At 43.4% G+C, this 8,944-nt stretch overlaps 1 long non-coding RNA gene across 1 annotated transcript; it reads right to left on the reverse strand.

Moving 5' to 3' along the window:
- Positions 1 to 5,941: 5,941 nt before the first annotated feature.
- LOC133484387 (uncharacterized) lies at positions 5,942 to 8,944 on the reverse strand. The gene is made up of 3 exons (XR_009790390.1): positions 8,679 to 8,944; positions 6,213 to 6,295; positions 5,942 to 6,094 (listed from the first exon to the last, which is right to left on the reverse strand). It is a non-coding gene; the product is annotated as an uncharacterized LOC133484387 (long non-coding RNA).

Raw genomic sequence — 8,944 nt, forward strand, 5'->3', positions numbered from 1 at the left:
AACGCTTGCGTTGTTAAATATTGCTCCGCTTCCTTTTTTTCCCTCTTAACCGCTCATTAACGGGCGGCGTGCTGAGCGCGTCGTTATATAACGAGCCTTTTGGGAAAGGAAGTTCACGGCGGGCCGGCCTATTGATCGCACGTCGGGAGAGGCGGGGGGCGGACTGCCGCACATCAGCTTTCTGCTGGTGATTGGTCACCGGGCTAATTGTTGGAGAAACGAGCCAATCGAAGCGGCTCGTGGTATTTTGAAAAATTGGGCCAGCGTGAGTCGCCGTTCGGATGGATGACAAACCGTAATGCGCAGCTCACTGAAACACATTTCAGCCAGCGTCACAGCTGGCAGCTTCAAATAATTCAAGTCATCGATGTGAACAGCGCTTTTGGTAACGTGTATAATAAGAATAAGAATAAGAATAATATCATTGATGCAAGCAACCCTTTCACCAGTTCTTCAGAGTATCTTCCACGCACATTAGAAATACATTGGAACCACGGTTTCCAAATGTAATCCGTTCCGTGACTCAGTTCACTCACCGGAAGGTTCAGAAAGCGAGTTATATGGACGTTAAGCTTTTTGCTGCGTTGCGCCGATCGGAAAACGCGTCCATCAAATCCAAAATACTGAGCCAATTCTTCGAATATTTTCCGAGGCTAAAGTGAGCATAGGTTAGGTTAGTCGTAGTATCACAATAGTACTGATGGAAGATTGCGCCAAACCAGCTGCACAGCGAGATCAAACATTCTCACCTTTAGCTATTATTATTATTATTATTGTTTCTTCTCTCTTCTTTAAGGCATCCTAATAACATGCTAGCATGGAGCCATACGTGTGGGATACTTTCCGCAAGTGCCGACCAGCGGGAGGGCGAACTGCGCTTTTGCGCCCTTTCCCAGGAAATAGTCACGTCCCAAGAACTGGTTTCCACAGTAATCGGCAGCCACGTGGCTCGCGTTGCGTTTTACAGACCCGCAGCACGCGAGGGCCGGGCCTCTGATGTCAGCGGGGTGCCGTCCGGGCGGCGGGACCGCCGCGGTCCCCTCATCGAGCATCACGCCACGTCGACAACATGAATAGAATCAAAGAGAAGTCGAGTCGGGTCGGCTCTGCCACTTTTCGTATCGAGTCCTATCAGGACGTTGACAGAATTGTGAGTGTTCCTGGTAGCTTCCACTTATCTTCCCTATGCAGACCCCCTTCTTAAGGGTGAGTCGGGGGGGGGTTCCCTGCTCGGCTTGCCTGATGTCATCCAAAAAAACAAACAAAAACAAAAGTCTGGTTTTGATTTGCAGGCGAAATGCAAGCAAGAATACACAAAGTGGACTTGGTCATTCAAGAAGTAAAGTAGACTGGAGGTGACCATTTATGTTGAAAAATCCCTTTGATGAGCTTGATGCTTGACTAGTATCAGTCACTGGCCCAAATTAAGTTTGTTGTTGCCATAGCAACTGTGGATCCCCTGCTTTTGAGGCCTCTTTCGTTTTGGCGGATTAGCGCAAACATCGCCTTGGTACTCCTTTGATCATGAATTCAGATTACGCATTTTCTGTCCAATTATTTTGACGGGCTTTTTGCACGTGTCGTTGCCGTGCCAGCGAACCAGCCTGTACAAATCCTGTTCAAACACTTTCAATCAATCAATCGAATGATATTTATACAGCACTTTTCGTACACAAAGTACGCACTTTGTGTTGCATATTTTTGTGTTTTGTGTTGTGTTGCAGACATTACAACTACTTGGATCATTGTAGCGTCTCGGTTGTTGCCGTGGCAACCGCAGATCACCAGCTTTTTAGGAGGAAATCATTTGGTTTGGCTTAACGCTGGACTAGTATCGGCCTCGCTATTGTTTCCTTGGCAACCTCCGATCGTCTGCTTTAGCCTTCCTTCACGTCGGCGGACCCGCCTGGACACACCTTGTGTTAGCGCTAACCTCGCTTTCCAGCGACATTGATCGTTGAAACACATTTTGGGAATAATCGAAATCCTTTCAGTGGGATTGATGTTTGTCTCCGTCGTCGGCAACCCCGCGCAACCAGCGTTAACCGTCGGCAATATGGTCGGACCAGGCAGGACACCGCTTGTGTTGTTACCAGGAGCGTCCGCTTTCACCTCACTTTACTCATTCGAGCTGATTAGGTAACAACTCCTTTTTGGCGGCTATAATCATCACCTGCCTTTTAGCCCTCTTTAATAGCAGTGGACCAGCCGGGACACTTCTTGTATACAAGCTAGTTTCAGCGCTAACTTCACTTTACTACGTCTTTGATCATTCATGCAGATTTGGACCCAAAACGTGTGAGACTCTCTGTTCTACAACATCGAGTCGCTAGTACAGTACGTACAGTATAATGATCAACGTAGTAACATAGCGGGCCGGCAAAATGTTACATTGTGGAGAAGTACTCATCGAGTACGGATTTTTCCATCTACACCCAAAAGAAGGCATAATGGCGCTATTACGCAGTGTACTGCAAAACAGCCAAACGGCTTGATAGCTTGTAATCGCCTCTGGGAGACCTCCCATTAAAAGCTTCTTTCTATTCAGAGGACTTCCACGAATTGAAGGCAAAAAAAAGGGGGGGGGGGCGGGGGGGGGGAAAGCACATACACGCGCTATTAGCGCCATCCACGACCTGGCTTGTTAATGGCCACCGTCGGACAAAAGTATTGCCGCCTTCCTCCTCCGGGTGCGTGCGACACTTCATTTTACGCATGGCAATTCTGCTGAATGGCCGCTACATGGAATAGGGGCGCTTGGTGTTTATATAGTGGGGGCGGGCCTCATGCTAGGAAGTATACGCCCCAGCCCGCTGATGTCACGGGGCTAGTTTTTAACCCCGCCCCCCAAGAAATCTGGCCAAAAGAGATGAAGAAAAAGTTGAAAGCGAAGTCTCAACAATTCAGTACTATATTATTCTCAGTCTTTGCACGTTTTCAGCACTTCAAACATATTTAATGTATTTAGAAACAAAACAAGGATTTGAGTTTGGTTGCACTTCACCATACGTGATACTGGTGGCTAACGAATGACGCATTGTCACCATAGCCTCGTTTTGCCGGGGCCACCTTTTATGCCATTTTGTGATTCAACGCCTCCGTTACCCAGAATTCTCTCCTGCGCGAGTCAGCGCAAAATATGCAGCTGCGCGTGTTCATTTGCACTGCGGATGGTCTCCACGGCTCCTCCGTTCACAGGAACGAAACGCTCCCTTCGTTGAATCTAATCCACCGACCGGGCGACGGTTCATCTCATGAATGCGGTGTGACAATTGGCAAACAGCGAGGTCGATAACAATGTCATTAGCGCGCCGTAAGGTGTCAGTGGCGAGACGCACGGTGTTTGCCGAGTCGCTTTGAGTAAACAACAGACTCTACTGTCACTAAGCCTGAGGGGTCAATTGGATTGTCACAGTTGGACAAGACGCGAATCAGACCACGCAGATACAAACTATTATCCACACTATTACATTTGATTATATTGCACGTGAAATCTATTATCAGGACAAACGTGTGGCACGTTCATCCGAGCGACAATCTGTTTGGTTGGGTTTGTGGGCATGATTCCCAAAAAGTTGGCTCAGGAGCAACCAAAAGGATTTTGTTTTTGTTTTTTAATTCATCATCCCCCGAAGCCAGTTTCACTTGGCAACTATTTCTATCATGAGTAGACACACACACACAAACGTCTCAAGAAATGGCAAAGGATGGCCGCCATTTTCACACGGTTTGGGCCATTCGACAATATTTGAAAATTCAGGTCCCTGAAGCCAGTTTGACTTAACAACAAGAAATTTGGTCGGCATGTGTATCATGAGTAGACCCGCAAAAAAAAAAAAAAAGCCCTAAAACACACAGGAAGTCTGCCATTTTTCTTTAACGCGGCGGCCATTTCAGGTTGTTTTGACCATTCGGGCAAATTCGAAAATGTAGCCCCAGAAGCCACTTTCCCTTAGCAGCTTGAATTTTGGCAAGCATGTCTATAAAGGGTAGACCCACAAAACAATTCTCAATAAGACTTTCCCAAAAAGACGCAGGAAGTGTGCAAGTGCAATCAACATTCCAGGAAATGTTCAAATTGAGCTCCCAAAGCCTGTTTCAACAATAGTCTCAACAAGCCATGCCTGAAACGACACAGGAAGTCTGCCATCTTGGTTTGAATCTGCTCAATTTCTCCTTTTCCAGGAAACTCGTCCTTAGAGAGTGCCCCCTGCTGATAGAAAGGTGCAATTGTCAAAACTCTTCTTCTTGGCTGCTGGTTTTTAAAATGAATCTTAAACGGAATCCCAAAGACAAAGGCGTTTGGGTTACGATATCGATCACGACATCGGCGACATCTTCCCCAAGAATCGCCGCGCGTGTGCGGTCACGCTCGGAATTTCCTTGCTATTCCGCCGCCAGGAAATGATTCACCGCGGGCATGATGAACACCGCCTTCGCTCCACGTGGCACCGCCACTTTGTTTCTGTCAGCGGCGAGGGGCGCCATATTGCGCTGGCTCAATAAATCAGAGCGCACCCCACCGCCATCGGGTGACGATAAAAGACTTCACGAGGTGAGTACCAGTAATCCTAGTTTGTTTCTTTTCATCCAGGCAACCGAGACCTAAATAAAGGAAAATGATGACAGTACGTCAGTTGTGGATAAAAGGGCAAACAATGTGAGCCAAGTCCAAAACCAGGATATTTGGCGAAATGACTAAATCTGAGGAAAATCACAATTTCTGCTAAAACAAGTATTCAGGAAGAAGGAAAGAAAAGATCCTTGCTATATACGTTGCCGTGGTATAAATCCCACCTCTATATTTTCTTGCAGCCATAAAGCTTTCAATGACAAAAATGCAGTGAGCCCAGGCTACTTCCCAGTTGACACTACAAAACGTGAAAGAGAATGTCAATAACTAAAGTGGTTTTATGAAGTGCAATAATTAGTGTATGCACTGCAGTATTTGTTGGGTGTGTGGCTTTAAGGGGCGTGGCCTAGGAAGTGGCACCAGGATCGGAGTCTGAGTTGCTCCTTGCAAGTGTCCTCATTTTGTATTCGTGTGTTTGACCTTCCCATGCAGTGAACGTCTAGCAGGGCATTGGTTGCGTGCGTGCGCGTGCGTTTGTCACATATTCCACAGCATGTCAGCCTCATGAGCGGTTCCTGTTTGTTTGTGACGCAAATCTGGTGCACTGCTGCCATCTAGTGTCCTCGGCGCTCCCTGACTCACTTTAGCTTGCATTTGAGGGACAAAAACAATTGCAACATATCTTTTATATTGCACTATATATTTTTGCTGTCCCAGTTATTTTTTTTCATCATTTCATTCTGCTCATAAGAAAAACACTTATAATTCATATTTTCAAGCATTTAAACATACATACAATTTAAACATGTTTATATTTTCAACATTCAATTAATATTTAAAAAAAAAAAACGTAAGTTTCAGTATTAAATGCCAATAGTTGACTACATTTAGGTTTTTATTTCCTTTAAATTGTTAATAATTCGTTCAATCATATAAACATTTTTATGTAATATAACTACGTTTTCATATTCAAAAAATAAATTCCTGTAATAATAAAAGGACCAAAATGTTTTGTAAAAGAATGTAAATAATTGACAGTTTTCAGGTTTCTTAAATTTGCATTGCAATAAGAAAAAAAAATAATATTCGTAGCAAAAAATGTATTAATAAAAAAAAAAGAAGCAAAATGCTTTTGCAAAAAAAAAATAAAGGCAAATGTTGTATTTCCATGAATGTTTATTTGTCATCACTTTAACCTTTTGTGAAAACCTCTCCTGTCTGTTCGTCTTTCAAAGGCTTTTTCTTTGCTGCTATTTTCCGAGCATGATGTGGAAAATTGCCTTCATCATCTTCATCACCTCCCCCCCCCCCACGTCTCCAACTCTGCCCTCTTCCCTCCTTTCAAAAAACCAACTCCCTTTAGCGTGCCTTCCAGATTGCTGGTGTTATTCTTTTCATCCGTCGTGCTTTCATCACGCCTGGACGGATCATTCGGCCGAGATCACCAATGTTTTTCCACTCGGGTCACAGAGGAACTTCTTTGTCCTCCTCCAAACACGCACACACGAACACATTGTCACCCTGAAGGCCAATTTGGAAATGTTAAAAACATTTCGAAGGCCGCTTCCGTCACATTTAAGATGACTCGATAAAGAAGAAAATAGAACTTTTTTATTGCATCTGTGGCATTTTGTAATACCTGTGAATGACATATTTAAGGAAAAAGTGTCATTTTGAAGGGCAAACGAAGACCTTCATTTTGGGAAATCGTCTTTAAAGTCCCTGTAAAGTGAAAACAAAAAGGTCTTACAAATTTGACACACCACAGAGAAGACTGTTATGAACCGGGCTGCCTAATTTCAATGAATTAAACAAATCGGCAAGTACAAAAAAAACGTGAAAAATTTAGAGACCTCCTCCCAGCTGTCAGATGCTACGAGCGTGTCTGCTCAAATGTGCTCAAATGTTTGCAGGCTGAATAACGTGTGCCGCTGTCTTCAAGAAACACTTCACTTGCCATAAACTGTCCCTGAATCAGACGGCTGAATCAATCTGATTTAGTCCGCTCACTCGCTAGCTCGTCAGCTTATTAATTTACCAATCAAATATAAAGTAACATAAATAAAATATTTCCAACAATATATTACAACTAAATTCATTCAAATGGCATTGTTCTTTAAATTAACTCCATTGTGTTTATTCCTATATAATATAAATAAAATAATTATTACATGTAAACATCATAGTAAACTATTATAAAAAAATAGATATCAATTAAAATAAATGATATTAATACCAAAAAAAGTATCATTAGTTCAGCGTTAAAAAGACGAGTTCAGGGTACTCATATTGCATAGGAAATACAAGTTATATGAAAAGAAACAATACAACATTAGTTATTAGTTATTGTGGTATTTAGAGAGAGAGAGAGAGAGAGAGAGCTTTTTCTGACATTTTTGACCTTTTAAGCAATAGTTTTTGATCCAAAGTGGGACCTCAACACATGCTGCAATGACACATGAACACCATGCTACATCACCATGATACATCTCAATACATTAGAATTGTGTCAAAAAAAGCTTCATTTAGTTCGCTAGTTCAAAAAGCGAAACTAATATTATAGATTTTTAGTAGAGATGCACTACAAACACTCAGAGGGAAATATTTGTGTGTGTGTGTAAGTTTGATGATTATAGCTTACAGCAAACGAAAACCTCAAATTCACCATATTTAGAAGCTAGAATGTTACATAACAAGCAATGAAAATGGTTTTTAATGAAAATTAATGGGCAGGGATTTGCCCTCTGAAAAGCATTTTCCGAGTGTTTAACGAATGAATATATTTAATAACATCAATGGACTTTTCCACCATGTTCAAACGTATTGACATGCACCTGGACATGTTCAAATCCTGATTTAAGTGCGTTCAACTGCACGCGGGATGTGCATTTCCGACATGTTCCCTGAAGAGGGCGCTATTGATATATACTACTACATCGTTCCGTTTGAACGGACACACACGCACACGCACACGCACACAAACATCTCAGCAGACAGTTTGACTGACTTTTCACAGTCAACAAGGAAAAACTGGTGATGGTTGCCATGACAACCAACAGATGGCAAGTACACACGTGACAGTGATAACGCCAGCTCGATGAGACACATTTGCACAAGGGGGAAGCTGATTTATTGCACCGGTGAACAATTCTGTTGAGTTCGATTTGTATGCTGGTTAAAACTCAAATTGGCACGCTGATTAACAAAATTGCAGTCGCTTTTTTTCGAGCACGTCAAGTTGAGCGTCCAGATAAGCAATTCCGCGGATTAGCTGTAGTAAGACTTGCCAGCTGATTTACGATCGGACTCGTGTCCAGCGACGTGGCGAACTTGTTCGCGCAGTCACAATTGACAAAGTGCAGCTCCTAATAGGTCAGTCCGATCGATATCTGCATACAGAAAGCTAGCGTAGTAGGAATTTGTGCTGGCTTTTCTCTTCACCTTGTAACCATGGGCGTCTTTGTTTGTTCGTAAATGCACACGTTGGAATTAATAGCAATATCTTAATCCCCCCAAAATGCTAAAATGAAATAAAGATATCCAACGTGCATGTGGACTGTACCCCTGAAGCAAGCCGTGTACATTGTTATAAAAGCGAAGGCTCGCGTGTTTGCAGCGGATTCAAAAGTAACTGCAGTAACTCGATTCGGAGTTTAGACCGATCCCACGTGCAACAGGTCAATAACTCATTCGATCCAGACTTTAGACAGATCGCTTGTGTTGAACATTGACAACAACTTATATCCCATGTGCAACTGACTCATCATTTAGTTTTGACTGCTCCGTAAGGTTATTGCGACACATCCCTTCTGCAGATTGTCAACTACTTCCTGTCTTGACGCCGCATTCCGTGGGCAACAGATTCCTAAGTAATTGATAGAGCCAGAATTTAGACCGATACATAATTGGATCCAGAGTGTAGACTACTCAATCACGTGCGCAGCAGATTCATAAATGACTAATTAGATGTCAAATGTACACCAATCCGATCGTTTGAAGGCCTTTGGCTCCAGCAGCGTGCCAACTCATTTGGCTCCGCTGCTGCCAGGTCAATAACACAAAAGGAAGTCACACAAAGTGCATCATTCCACTGGTTTAGGTGTACCTAATGTTGTGTCTGGTTGGCGCACACACGCACACACAGATCCTTGACTTTCCATGTGCGCTCAAACTTGGCGGCTGCCATCTGTTCTCACCCGTCAAGCTGTCCTGCCAGGCCCTGAGGGCGACACTCCATCAACGCACGCACACACACACACACACAAAATATGCATTGCCAACATATTAAGAAGTCTGAACAATCATTGGCGCCGAGTGAACAAAGTTGCGGTTCTCATCTTGGAGAAGTATCAAACTACTTTGAAGAGACCG

The sequence above is a fragment of the Phyllopteryx taeniolatus genome, chromosome 10 (assembly GCF_024500385.1).
Source record: "Phyllopteryx taeniolatus isolate TA_2022b chromosome 10, UOR_Ptae_1.2, whole genome shotgun sequence".
Classification (NCBI taxonomy): Eukaryota; Metazoa; Chordata; class Actinopteri; order Syngnathiformes; family Syngnathidae; genus Phyllopteryx; species Phyllopteryx taeniolatus.